The 12,480-nt window shown below is 44.6% G+C and overlaps 1 long non-coding RNA gene across 1 annotated transcript in view; it reads left to right on the top strand.

Annotated features, from left to right (window-relative positions):
- Positions 1-12,480, top strand: part of LOC140692850 (uncharacterized) — a 114,792-nt gene that overhangs the window by 9,985 nt on the left and 92,327 nt on the right. The gene's annotated exons all lie outside the window — the stretch shown is intronic.

The raw sequence follows: 12,480 nt of genomic DNA, 5'->3' as shown, positions 1-12,480 counted from the left end.
GCTTCTGATTTCCGAATACAAGTGTGCTGAGTACATGCAAGCCACGATACTGGGTCGATGCGTTCTGAATGACCCTTGACCTCACCTTGAGTATTTTCTTTTGAATAATCATGGTTCCCTTTGTATATGTCAGCCAACCATACCATTTTTGTGCTTGTTTGTTGGTTTGATTCTTTGTTGGTCTTCTTCTCGCTTGTTTTGCAAACACGTCAGGCCATGCATCTCTCCTTTCGCTTCAAACAGAGTCAAATAAGCTGATTCACTTAAGAGAGTGCTTCCAATCACCTATGGTTTCCTGCTTCCCTCTCCCATCTTTAGGGTTTTGATGTCCTCCTTAAGTTCTTCTTCTTTCTTCTCTGCCACACATGCTCTTCTTGCATTTCCAATAATGGTTTCTTCTTTCCATTCCATCTTGCTGCTTTTCTATTCAGGGGAGTTTTCTCAACCTTTCTTTTAGAAAAACTTTTGAACTGCTGAATTCTTTTAAGATTTGCCGGTCTGTAGAATTCTCTAGCTCTGCCGTTATTTGAAATGGTGTTCATGTGGCATAGGCTACCCTAGGTGGCAGCATTTGGCCATTCAGGATATGGTCTGTGTCCTGGCACTCCTCCCTGTCCTGCAATATTGCTGCCGAGATATCAGCTGAAACCCCTCTGGAGGTTTCCTTGTGACTATGTTTTCCTCCAGGTGCATTTTAAATCACTCGGATATTCGTGAACTTTGTTGATTTGAATCATACAGCTGCTGGTAGGTCTATTGGGATTCCACCTCCTTCGGATGCTGTGTAATTCCTGAATTCGCATAGATGATTCTTTCTTGGCTTTCAGCAAGTTTCAGTCTGATTTTTCTACAGATAAATTTTCAGACACTTTTTGTTTCTTTATCTCTTGCTTTTCCATCTGGGACTCATGATTTCTATTCTTTCATGCCCTGTCGTAACCCAGGGTTCAACTGCAATATTTTCATTTGTTTGCACTTGCTTTCCTATGTCTGCTTCTGACCGAGGTTTTTCTCTTCCCCTGTCTTCACAGTCATTCACGCGTCCCTCTGCATTATCTAGTCTGCTAAGGACTGAATTCTAGCCCTGATATTATCACAACCATTGAGTTTCCTGATATTTTTGGCTCGTGTTGAGACTTTCTCTTCCCCTTTTCTGGTATTCTGCCTTTTGTGATTCTGAGACACTGGTGTTCTTCAGTGTTTTCCTGACCTTCATTTTCAACACTTGTTCTGGATAGCGTTTTGCAGACTAGTTGTTTGAAAGCTTATCTGTTGCGCCTTCAATATCTTTGGAACTGAAAATGGTACTTCCTGTTTCTTTTACTGTTCTTCTTCATCTCTACTGCTCAGGTAATATCAGGTATCTAATGTAGACTTCTAGGGCTTTGTTAATTGAAAATTTTAGACTCTTGTCTCTACGCAATTCCATGGGATTTCTGTGAGGACAATTTCTCCTAGGCATTGATGCCATAACCTGTACCTGTGTGTGTTGTTTGGTATATCTCCAATTGCTGGTGTTGCATTAGTTGTGATGAACAACCCATTCTACTTCGATTAGCATAACTTCATTTTGATTATACTTATCTCACACTTCTGAAAGTGCACAGGACACTTCCTCTTGTGGAAATGAAGCTTCTAAAAGTTCTCAGCTCTGCATTCTTCTCTATGTCATTTTGGAGTGTTTCCAAAACAGCAAACTGAGAGTGCTCTTCTGCTTTTTATTGCCACGGGAATGTCCCAATGAAATCAGTTCTTCCCAGAGCTTCTCTGTCTACAGAAACACCAGTGGAAGCATATCTATGGATGTCACATATCAGGGCCTGCTGGAATGATCCCGCAGACCTTCCTTGTTGTCCTAGGTGCCGTACCGTGCCGGTGCCATCCAAAATGTAGCATCCGCTTTTGGGAGATAGTGCTGAAGGGAATTCTTCCTCTTCTCGCGCTGTGGACTTGGACCACTCTTCCTTGTCCTCTCATCCTTGTGGCACGGGTACACGAAGGCAACCACAGAGTTGTTGCGCATCCTGTGACTCAAACCAAACCATAATCCCAGCCCAGGTTATGAATGTAGCATATCCTAAGGCTTTTCATTCTGATTTCAAATTCAAGGCCCCCTGGATCCCTCAGACCAGATGCACGATATCTCTGATTCAGCCCCACACGTGCTCTATTGGCAAAATTCCCAATTGGTCCCTGGTCCTGCAGATGTACTGGGTGTGGCCATGGGACATATCGGTAATCGCAACCGCGCGACCAGTGTGGTTGATTTATTATCGGTACACAGTTCGGTTTGCTCTCTTGATTCGACCCACCACATCCCACAACGCACTCCAGATCCCTGAGACTCAGCGTGTGCCATCATCCGTAGCCCTATGCCTCACTGACCGTTGCCTCTGCTACCTCAAATTTGGCAGCTGGGATCTTGGTCTCAGAATTAACTGTGGGGATATTTTGCGCTGGTTTCTTTGAGTTCTCTCAGCCAAGCATCTGCTGTGCACTCTTGTAAATCTCAGCACATCACCTTCAAACCCATGTCTCCTGTCCGCTTGAGAGTGTGCGTCCAAGTTAAACAGAGTTTCACCCTCGTTGCTCCATCACCAGGGGTCCGAACCTGCACTGGTTTCCATTCCCTGCTTTGCATTCTCCTGCTTCCAGGTGTCCTGAGGCCTCATCCTGTCTTTGGGAGTAACAGACCTCTCTTCTGCCAGTGTCCTATGCTAAGGGCTGGGTGAGTGGATGTTTCCATTGCTCTGTACATGGGAGCGAGTGAGTGCAGGTTGCACTTCTTCTCTGCCAACTGGGCATCGATGAATCAACACTATCCAGATACATTTCACAGAAATGTGATATTTGCTTAGCTCTTTGTTTCTATACAGCCGTGGTGGGAGGGATTGTCCGAAGACAACTCTTTTGACATTGTGTTGATATCCCATTTGCAGTCTTTAAGAAGTTTAACAGAACTCATTTACATGTTTTGGGAGTTATACGAAAATGGAGTTATTTTTTGAAACACACTCAATCGACCTAGAAGCCAGACTTGTCAATTTTGGTAACATTGTGTCAGCTCGACGGAAAAGCTAGACAGATAGAATGCAAACTAGCAGTCCAAACTGTTCAAGGGGTCATGTCAGCTCTTTAAGGTTGAAGCCTCCGAAACCAACAGGAACCATGAAATAACTTTTGGAAACATGGAATAACCCCCAACCTTGGATACACTTGTGCATGTGGTGCCCTGTATCCCAATGACACCTACTGGCCAATGTTGGCATTTCAAGGGGTAACATCCCTCTCTAGGAAAATACAAGAGGAAACAAACCAAATATATACATTTAGGTTTGAATCCAAAAGCACCTAGAGGCATTCTAGCTAGGAGAATCCTGCTGCAGTTATGCTAGTCTATTGAGAACCAGGTGTTTTTCTATCAGTGTTGAGAACGCTTAATCATCCGATCCTGTAGTTTAAAGCCATTTAACGCAACCAAGTCTGCACCCCCATGATATAGTGCCCCCGGGGGCTTGACTCAAGTGAAAGACGATCCACATAAGCTGTGTCTTTAATGTCATTGGCGACTTTTACAGTTCAGTTCACTTTCTGACTTGTACTATTTACCTTCACTGTCTTGAAAAACTGAAGCCTAATACAGATTCATGTTCAGTCAAAGATTCCCCTCACTTACCACACTCCCTTCACCCCAGGGAAGACAGAAACACAACATTTGCTGAATCTAGCGGAAGGACATCGTTTCTAGGTGTGAGCTAAGTATTCAATTTTATCTATTTCAGCCGAGACTATTTGACCTTTAAGGTGTTCACTGTTGTTCACAGAGAGTGAAGCTGGAGGAACTCTGATTCTACGAGGGGCTTGCTCTTCTCGTAATGGCTTCATTGCAGCTCAGGTACTGATCCTTCAAAATGGATGCCTGAGTGGAGGGGAGGCAAGGGCAAGTGCTCACTAGCTAGGCCCAAACCTGGGAAAAGGCTTACCTGGGCTTGTTGAATTTTGGTCTGAATGGCTTGGGAATGCCCCTTGGGACGTGTGGATTCTCACGACCTCTTCCAAGAACAGGAGCGTTTTGATCATCTCTGCCATTTCTTCTCCTTCAGACGTCAGGGACCTTGGACCCGTTCTTGGAGAAGAGAATTGAGGAACTTCCTCAAGTCCACGTTGGCACTCCGTATGTTTCTGCCTGTATCAGTGAGTTTCAATATGTCTCATGAATGTCTTTTGAGCCTGGTATCCTCTACAGCTGTCTCCACACCAGTATTCTCCATTGTAGCAGAACATCTCTCATCCATGTGTTCGCATCTCTCCTCAATCCGTGCAGCCAGCTTATCGGCCAGCTTCTCTTCGTGTCTCCCCTAAAGTCGACTTCACCAGGACTGGGCAAGTCTGAAAGTACCTCGGAGCCTGACCAGTAAGCTGATGACAGGCAGATCTTCCACTGTCTGCCCTTTCAGGTTCTGGAAACTGACCTGTGACCTCAGGTCTTTGGGCAGCAGCAGTATCTCGAACTTACACAGCTTCCCGGACCAAACACCTAAGCCAAGCTCCACAGAGGGCGGCAGCCCCTCCATCACACTGATCCACCCACAGAACTCTGCCCGGTTACCTAGGATCCAACAGCCACAACAAGCCTCGCGGTAAACACCAACATTCCACCTGGAATCCAACCGCTAACTGCCATCCCCAATGGCTGCTGCATCTTGTCAGTGTTGGGGGAGGGGCTGCATCCGACGAGAGGTTCCTAAGGTAAATGTGATTCTACCCACTAGCGTCCCATGGGCCTTTCTTCTTACCTCTTTCCTTTTGTTCAGAGCTCTATGCACCGTACCAATGGAGGGAAGTGTATCCCTTTTCAGTTGATGGTTTCACACGTCTTTAAACTTTCTAACAGTTCACAGTACACAGGGACCCACTAAAGGAGACTTATGTTCCTATAATATCCGTACACCCGGAATACATATGCGTCGCCTGATTTCTGCTGAAACACCCACACTCTCAGGACATGGATCCATTGGATTCATGGGAGCTGAAATTCCAAGAAATGAAACCAACCCCAATGTGCACTTTGCTGTCGGTCTCTTTTGCACTTAGTACACTTTGGCAGAGCTACTTGCCTTTGTTATAGGCTTCTTACATTTCTTCTCTACGTAGCCTAGAATATGGCATTCCTTCATCCTGTTGGAAGACATACAAGTCTACATCACGGACTAGGAATCCATTTGATCCCAAATCGGCATTAGTGTTAGGTCACGATATGCTCTTATGAATCAAAATTTACGAATATGAATGCACACTTCTGATTTCCGAATACAAGTGTGCTGAGTACATGCAAGCCACGATACTGGGTCGATGCGTTCTGAATGACCCTTGACCTCACCTTGAGTATTTTCTTTTGAATAATCATGGTTCCCTTTGTATATGTCAGCCAACCATACCACTTTGGTGCTTGTTTGTTGGTTTGATTCTTTGTTGGTCTTCTTCTCGCTTGTTTTGCAAACACGTCAGGCCATGCATCTCTCCTTTCGCTTCAAACAGAGTCAAATAAGCTGATTCACTTAAGAGAGTGCTTCCAATCACCTATGATTTCCTGCTCCCCTCTCCCATCTTTAGGGTTTTGATGTCCTCCTTAAGTTCTTCTTCTTTCTTCTCTGCCACACATGCTCTTCTTACATTTCCAATAATGGTTTCTTCTTTCCATTCCATCTTGCTGCTTTTCTATTCAGGGGAGTTTTCTCAACCTTTCTTTTAGAAAAACTTTTGAACTGCTGAATTCTTTTAAGATTTGCCGGTCTGTAGAATTCTCTAGCTCTGCCGTTATTTGAAATGGTGTTCATGTGGCATAGGCTACCCTAGGTGGCAGCATTTGGCCATTCAGGATATGGTCTGTGTCCTGGCACTCCTCCCTGTCCTGCAATATTGCTGCCGAGATATCAGCTGAAACCCCTCTGGAGGTTTCCTTGTGACTATGTTGTTTCCTCCAGGTGCATTTTAAATCACTCGGATATTCGTGAACTTTGTTGATTTGAATCATACAGCTGCTGGTAGGTCTATTGGGATTCCACCTCCTTCGGATGCTGTGTAATTCCTGAATTCACATAGATGATTCTTTCTTGGCTTTCAGCAAGTTTCAGTCTGATTTTTCTACAGATAAATTTTCAGACACTTTTTGTTTCTTTATCTCTTGCTTTTCCATCTGGGACTCATGATTTCTATTCTTTCATGCCCTGTCTTAACCCAGGGTTCAACTGCAATGTTTTCATTTGTTTGCACTTGCTTTCCTATGTCTGCTTCTGACCGAGGTTTTTCTCTTCCCCTGTCTTCACAGTCATTCACGCGTCCCTCTGCATTATCTAGTCTGCTAAGGACTGAATGTTAGCCCTGATATTATCACAACCATTGAGTTTCCTGATATTTTTGGCTCGTGTTGAGACTTTCTCTTCCCCTTTTCTGGTATTCTGCCTTTTGTGATTCTGAGACACTGGTGTTCTTCAGTGTTTTCCTGACCTTCATTTTCAACACTTGTTCTGGATAGCGTTTTGCAGACTAGTTGTTTGAAAGCTTATCTTTTGCGCCTTCAATATCTTTGGAACTGAAAATGGTACTTCCTGTTTCTTTTACTGTTCTTCTTCATCTCTACTGGTCAGGTAATATCAGGTATCTAATGTAGACTTCTAGGGCTTTGTTAATTGAAAATTTTAGACTCTTGTCTCTAGGCAATTCCATGGGATTTCTGTGAGGACAATTTCTCCTAGGCATTGATGCCATAACCTGTACCTGTGTGTGTTGTTTGGTATATCTCCAATTGCTGGTGTTGCATTAGTTGTGATGAACAACCCATTCTACTTCGATTAGCATAGCTTCATTTTGATTATACTTATCTCACACTTCTGAAAGTGCACAGGACACTTCCTCTTGTGGAAATGAAGCTTCTAAAAGTTCTCAGCTCTGCATTCGTCTCTATGTCATTTTGGAGTGTTTCCAAAACAGCAAACTGAGAGTGCTCTTCTGCTTTTTATTGCCACGGGAATGTCCCAATGAAATCAGTTCTTTCCAGAGCTTCTCTGTCTACAGAAACACCAGTGGAAGCATATCTATGGATGTCACATATCAGGGCCTGCTGGAATGATCCCGCAGACCTTCCTTGTTGTCCTAGGTGCCATACCGTGCCGGTGCCATCCAAAATGTAGCATCCGCTTTTGGGAGATAGTGCTGAAGGGAATGCTTCCTCTTCTCGCGCTGTGGACTTGGACCACTATTCCTTGTCCTCTCATACTTGTGGCACGGGTGCACGAAGGCAACCACAGAGTTGTTGCGCATCCTGTGACTCAAACCAAACCATAATCCCAGCCCAGGTTATGAATGTAGCATATCCTAAGGCTTTTCATTCTGATTTCAAATTCAAGGCCCCCTGGATCCCTCAGACCAGATGCACGATATCTCTGATTCAGCCCCACACGTGCTCTATTGGCAAAAATCCCAATTGGTCCCTGGTCCTGCAGATGTACTGGGTGTGGCCATGGGACATATCGGTAATCGCAACCGCGCGACCAGTGTGGTTGATTTATTATCGGTACACAGTTCGGTTTGCTCTCTTGATTCGACCCACCACATCCCACAACGCACTCCAGATCCCTGAGACTCAGCGTGTGCCATCATCCGTAGCTCTATGCCTCACTGACCGTTGCCTCTGCTACCTCAAATTTGGCAGCTGGGATCTTGGTCTCAGAATTAACTGTGGGGATATTTTGCGCTGGTTTCTTTGAGTTCTCTCAGCCAAGCATCTGCTGTGCACTCTTGTAAATCTCAGCACATCACCTTCAAACCCATGTCTCCTGTCCGCTTGAGAGTGTGCGTCCAAGTTAAACAGAGTTTCACCCTCGTTGCTCCATCACCAGGGGTCCGAACCTGCACTGGTTTCCATTCCCTGCATTGCCTTCTCCTGATTCCACGTGTTCTGAGGCCTCATCCTGTCTTTGGGAGTAACAGACCTCTCTTCGGCCAGTGTCCTATGCTAAGGGCTGGGTGAGTGGATGTTTCCATTGCTCTGTACATGGGAGTGAGTGAGTGCAGGTTGCACTTCTTCTCTGCCAACTGGGCATCGATGAATCAACACTATCCAGATACATTTCACAGAAATGTGATATTTGCTTAGCTCTTTGTTTCTATACAGCCGTGGTGGGAGGGATTGTCCGAAGACAACTCTTTTGACATTGTGTTGATATCCCATTTGCAGTCTTTAAGAAGTTTAACAGAACTCATTTACATGTTTTGGGAGTTATACGAAAATGGAGTTATTTTTTGAAACACACTCAATCGACCTAGAAGCCAGACTTGTCAATTTTGGTAACATTGTGTCAGCTCGACGGAAAAGCTAGACAGATAGAATGCAAACTAGCAGTCCAAACTGTTCAAGGGGTCATGTCAGCTCTTTAAGGTTGAAGCCTCCGAAACCAACAGGAACCATGAAATAACTTTTGGAAACATGGAATAACCCCCAACCTTGGATACACTTGTGCATGTGGTGCCCTGTATCCCAATGACACCTACTGGCCAATGTTGGCATTTCAAGGGGTAACATCCCTCTCTAGGAAAATACAAGAGGAAACAAACCAAATATATACATTTAGGTTTGAATCCAAAAGCACCTAGAGGCATTCTAGCTAGGAGAATCCTGCTGCAGTTATGCTAGTCTATTGAGAACCAGGTGTTTTTCTATCAGTGTTGAGAACGCTTAATCATCCGATCCTGTAGTTTAAAGCCATTTAACGCAACCAAGTCTGCACCCCCATGATATAGTGCCCCCGGGGGCTTGACTCAAGTGAAAGACGATCCACATAAGCTGTGTCTTTAATGTCATTGGCGACTTTTACAGTTCAGTTCACTTTCTGACTTGTACTATTTACCTTCACTGTCTTGAAAAACTGAAGCCTATTACAGATTCATGTTCAGTCAAAGATTCCCCTCACTTACCACACTCCCTTCACCCCAGGGAAGACAGAAACACAACATTTGCTGAATCTAGCGGAAGGACATCGTTTCTAGGTGTGAGCTAAGTATTCAATTTTATCTATTTCAGCCGAGACTATTTGACCTTTAAGGTGTTCACTGTTGTTCACAGAGAGTGAAGCTGGAGGAACTCTGATTCTACGAGGGGCTTGCTCTTCTCGTAATGGCTTCATTGCAGCTCAGGTACTGATCCTTCAAAATGGATGCCTGAGTGGAGGGGAGGCAAGGGCAAGTGCTCACTAGCTAGGCCCAAACCTGGGAAAAGGCTTACCTGGGCTTGTTGAATTTTGGTCTGAATGGCTTGGGAATGCCCCTTGGGACGTGTGGATTCTCACGACCTCTTCCAAGAACAGGAGCGTTTTGATCATCTCTGCCATTTCTTCTCCTTCAGACGTCAGGGACCTTGGACCCGTTCTTGGAGAAGAGAATTGAGGAACTTCCTCAAGTCCACGTTGGAACTCCGTATGTTTCTGCCTGTATCAGTGAGTTTCAATATGTCTCATGAATGTCTTTTGAGCCTGGTATCCTCTACAGCTGTCTCCACGCCAGTATTCTCCATTGTAGCAGAACATCTCTCATCCATGTGTTCGCATCTCTCCTCAATCCGTGCAGCCAGCTTATCGGCCAGCTTCTCTTCGTGTCTCCCCTAAAGTCGACTTCACCAGGACTGGGCAAGTCTGAAAGTACCTCGGAGCCTGACCAGTAAGCTGATGACAGGCAGATCTTCCACTGTCTGCCCTTTCAGGTTCTGGAAACTGACCTGTGACCTCAGGTCTTTGGGCAGCAGCAGTATCTCAAACTTACACAGCTTCCCGGACCAAACACCTAAGCCAAGCTCCACAGAGGGCGGCAGCCCCTCCATCACACTGATCCACCCACAGAACTCTGCCCGGTTACCTAGGATCCAACAGCCACAACAAGCCTCGCGGTAAACACCAACATTCCACCTGGAATCCAACCGCTAACTGCCATCCCCAATGGCTGCTGCATCTTGTCAGTGTTGGGGGAGGGGCTGCATCCGACGAGAGGTTCCTAAGGTAAATGTGATTCTACCCACTAGCGTCCCATGGGCCTTTCTTCTTCCCTCTTTCCTTTTGTTCAGAGCTCTATGCACCGTACCAATGGAGGGAATTGTATCCCTTTTCAGTTGATGGTTTCACACGTCTTTAAACTTTCTAACAGTTCACAGTACACAGGGACCCACTAAAGGAGACTTATGTTCCTATAATATCCGTACACCCGGAATACATATGCGTCGCCTGATTTCTGCTGAAACACCCACACTCTCAGGACATGGATCCATTGGATTCATGGGAGCTGAAATTCCAAGAAATGAAACCAACCCCAATGTGCACTTTGCTGTCGGTCTCTTTTGCACTTAGTACACTTTGGCAGAGCTACTTGCCTTTGTTATAGGCTTCTTACATTTCTTCTCTACGTAGCCTAGAATATGGCATTCCTTCATCCTGTTGGAAGACATACAAGTCTACATCACGGACTAGGAATCCATTTGATTCCAAATCGGCATTAGTGTTAAGTCACGATATGCTCTTATGAATCAAAATTTACGAATATGAATGCACGCTTCTGATTTCCGAATACAAGTGTGCTGAGTACATGCAAGCCACTATACTGGGTCGATGCGTTCTGAATGACCCTTGACCTCACCTTGAGTATTTTCTTTTGAATAATCATGGTTCCCTTTGTATATGTCAGCCAACCATACCATTTTGGTGCTTGTTTGTTGGTTTGATTCTTTGTTGGTCTTCTTCTCGCTTGTTTTGCAAACACGTCAGGCCATGCATCTCTCCTTTCGCTTCAAACAGAGTCAAATAAGCTGATTCACTTAAGAGAGTGCTTCCAATCACCTATGATTTCCTGCTTCCCTCTCCCATCTTTAGGGTTTTGATGTCCTCCTTAAGTTATTCTTCTTTCTTCTCTGCCACACATGCTCTTCTTGCATTTCCAATAATGGTTTCTTCTTTCCATTCCATCTTGCTGCTTTTCTATTCAGGGGAGTTTTCTCAACCTTTCTTTTAGAAAAACTTTTGAACTGCTGAATTCTTTTAAGATTTGCCGGTCTGTAGAATTCTCTAGCTCTGCCGTTATTTGAAATGGTGTTCATGTGGCATAGGCTACCCTAGGTGGCAGCATTTGGCCATTCAGGATATGGTCTGTGTCCTGGCACTCCTCCCTGTCCTGCAATATTGCTGCCGAGATATCTGCTGAAACCCCTCTGGGGGTTTCCTTGTGACTATGTTGTTTCCTCCAGGTGCATTTTAAATCACTCGGATATTCGTGAACTTTGTTGATTTGAATCATACAGCTGCTGGTAGGTCTATTGGGATTCCACCTCCTTCGGATGCTGTGTAATTCCTGAATTCGCATAGATGATTCTATCTTGGCTTTCAGCAAGTTTCAGTCTGATTTTTCTACAGATAAATTTTCAGACACTTTTTGTTTCTTTATCTCTTGCTTTTCCATCTGGGACTCATGATTTCTATTCTTTCATGCCCTGTCTTAACCCAGGGTTCAACTGCAATGTTTTCATTTGTTTGCACTTGCTTTCCTATGTCTGCTTCTGACCGAGGTTTTTCTCTTCCCCTGTCTTCACAGTCATTCACGCGTCCCTCTGCATTATCTAGTCTGCTAAGGACTGAATTCTAGCCCTGATATTATCACAACCATTGAGTTTCCTGATATTTTTGGCTCGTGTTGAGACTTTCTCTTCCCCTTTTTGGTATTCTGCCTTTTGTGATTCTGAGACACTGGTGTTCTTCAGTGTTTTCCTGACCTTCATTTTCAACACTTGTTCTGGATAGCGTTTTGCAGACTAGTTGTTTGAAAGCTTATCTGTTGCGCCTTCAATATCTTTGGAACTGAAAATGGTACTTCCTGTTTCTTTTACTGTTCTTCTTCATCTCTACTGGTCAGGTAATATCAGGTATCTAATGTAGACTTCTAGGGCTTTGTTAATTGAAAATTTTAGACTCTTGTCTCTACGCAATTCCATGGGATTTCTGTGAGGACAATTTCTCCTAGGCATTGATGCCATAACCTGTACCTGTGTGTGTTGTTTGGTATATCTCCAATTGCTGGTGTTGCATTAGTTGTGATGAACAACCCATTCTACTTCGATTAGCATAACTTCATTTTGATTATACTTATCTCACACTTCTGAAAGTGCACAGGACACTTCCTCTTGTGGAAATGAAGCTTCTAAAAGTTCTCAGCTCTGCATTCGTCTCTATGTCATTTTGGAGTGTTTCCAAAAGAGCAAACTGAGAGTGCTCTTCTGCTTTTTATTGCCACGGGAATGTCCCAATGAAATCAGTTCTTTCCAGAGCTTCTCTGTCTACAGAAACACCAGTGGAAGCATATCTATGGATGTCACATATCAGGGCCTGCTGGAATGATCCCGCAGACCTTCCTTGTTGTCCTAGGTGCCATACCGTGCCGGTGCCATCCAAA

Source organism: Vicugna pacos, unplaced genomic scaffold (genome assembly GCF_048564905.1).
Source record: "Vicugna pacos unplaced genomic scaffold, VicPac4 scaffold_18, whole genome shotgun sequence".
NCBI classification, from domain to species: Eukaryota; Metazoa; Chordata; class Mammalia; order Artiodactyla; family Camelidae; genus Vicugna; species Vicugna pacos.
The sequence above is the reverse complement of the archived record's forward strand: the minus strand, read 5'-3'. Positions and strand labels throughout refer to the sequence as shown.